The sequence below is a fragment of the Megascapheus bottae genome, unplaced genomic scaffold (genome assembly GCF_031878675.1).
Source record: "Megascapheus bottae isolate mThoBot1 unplaced genomic scaffold, mThoBot2.hap1 HAP1_SCAFFOLD_41, whole genome shotgun sequence".
NCBI lineage: Eukaryota > Metazoa > Chordata > Mammalia > Rodentia > Geomyidae > Megascapheus > Megascapheus bottae.
The window spans coordinates 3,528,817-3,530,608 of record NW_028327585.1 but is presented as its reverse complement, the minus strand read 5'-3'; positions in this window follow the sequence as shown (position 1 = coordinate 3,530,608).

Genomic DNA, 1,792 nt, shown 5'->3' with positions numbered 1-1,792 from the left:
CTAGCGTTCAAAACCCAGGACCGGCAGAAAAAAGTATCAAAGGACAAGAAGCTGGCCAAAAGTTAGAGGGACACTATATTGACAAAAAATACAATGGTAAGTTGCACTCGGAAGACTTGCACAAAATCTGGAAATGCCTGAGACCTATCTATGTATGTTTCCTGTTTGTCTAAATACATAAGGTTATGCATTTATATATTAGTATAGAGAGACAGATCAATACATATGACTATACATATATACATAACCAGACACTTATGGGTGGGTGATATACTGTGTGAGAGTTTGTGTTTGTGTTTTGTGGATGGCTATCTCTGTTTAAGAAAGATAGAAAATATGTAAATATCTTTAAAAAATCTTGATAAAATATAGAGAGACATAAGCTCTTGAGGGAATCTGAAATGACAAGATTATTCACAGGCACGTTTATTCTTATGGATTCCTCAGCAAGTTTTAATTTTGTTCATTATTTTCTTTCTTTTTTTGAACCAGTGCTAAGGATTTCTCTCAGGGACCAGGTGCTGTCAATTACTAATTTTATCATGGCTGGTACAAGAGGAACTGAGCCACAGTTCCACTTTTGCCTTATTTATTCGTGCTTAACTGAAGATAAAGATTTCTATCAGTGACTTTCTCTCAGGGGCTGGATTCTAACGAGGATCCCCAGACCTCAGCCTTCTCTAGAGCTACAATTAACAATATGAGAACCCAGCACTGGGTTCCAATGCACAGGGCAAGAAATTGAGTGAATCTCTCAACTCCAATTAGCTATAATAAGCTAGAAGTGAAAGACCAATACCTTTGAGGAAAAGATGCTGAGGGTTATCACACAGGCCCTATGAGTAAGCCCTAAACCCTGTACTCAAGTGTGCATGCACACATTGGCAGATACACACACACATGCACACACACAATATCTCAGGCAATATTGTATTTTGAATTAATATCCAAAGATTGGACAACAGGATAGCAAGTAATAAAATCTGTTTTTCTTGTCTACATTGAGGGAAAGGGATAAGTCACAAGATGCAGAAGTGAAGAATTCAGAGGCAAATGCTGTGAGTGAATAACTTGTAAAAAGCACATTTCTTTTCTTTTCTTTTCTTTTGTGTTTTCTGCCATTCCTGGGGCTTGAACTCAGGGCCTGAGCACTGCTCTTGGCTTTTCCCAAGTCTAGCCCTCTGCCACTTGAGCCACATTGCCATATGGATTTTTATATCTGTGTGATATTAAGGACTCAAACCTAGATCTTCATGGATGCTAGGCAAGCACTCTACCACTGGGCCAAACTCTAAACCCTGATAAAGTATTTACAAATAGTCATCATCATATCAAAATATCCTTTCTCTTACAAAGATTGAACACTTATCTATGTCTGTAAGACTTTTTTTTATGTCACCAACGCTTCTGTGATTTTCCCACTTGCATTTTTACAGATGACAGCACAGATATTCTTCAGGAAGAAAAATAGATTAGGATACAGAAACCTAACAACGTCCTAGTAGATTGAAGTGAAAAATATGTGCAAGATGGCCTGGGTGTTTCATCTATTTGTAGAGTGCTTGGCTACCACACAAAAAGACTCCGGTTTGATTCTGCAGTACCATATACATAGAAAACTCTGAAGTGGTGCTGTGGCTTGGTGGGACAGTTATAGCCTAAAGAAAGCCTAAGAACAATGGTCAGGCTCTGAGGTCAAGTCCCAGGACTAGCAAAAAAAATGTGCAAGAGGCAAAATGCAAGCTGAGAAGGCACTGTGAAGCAAAATGTCTTGTGAAGAGTAAGGGGAATA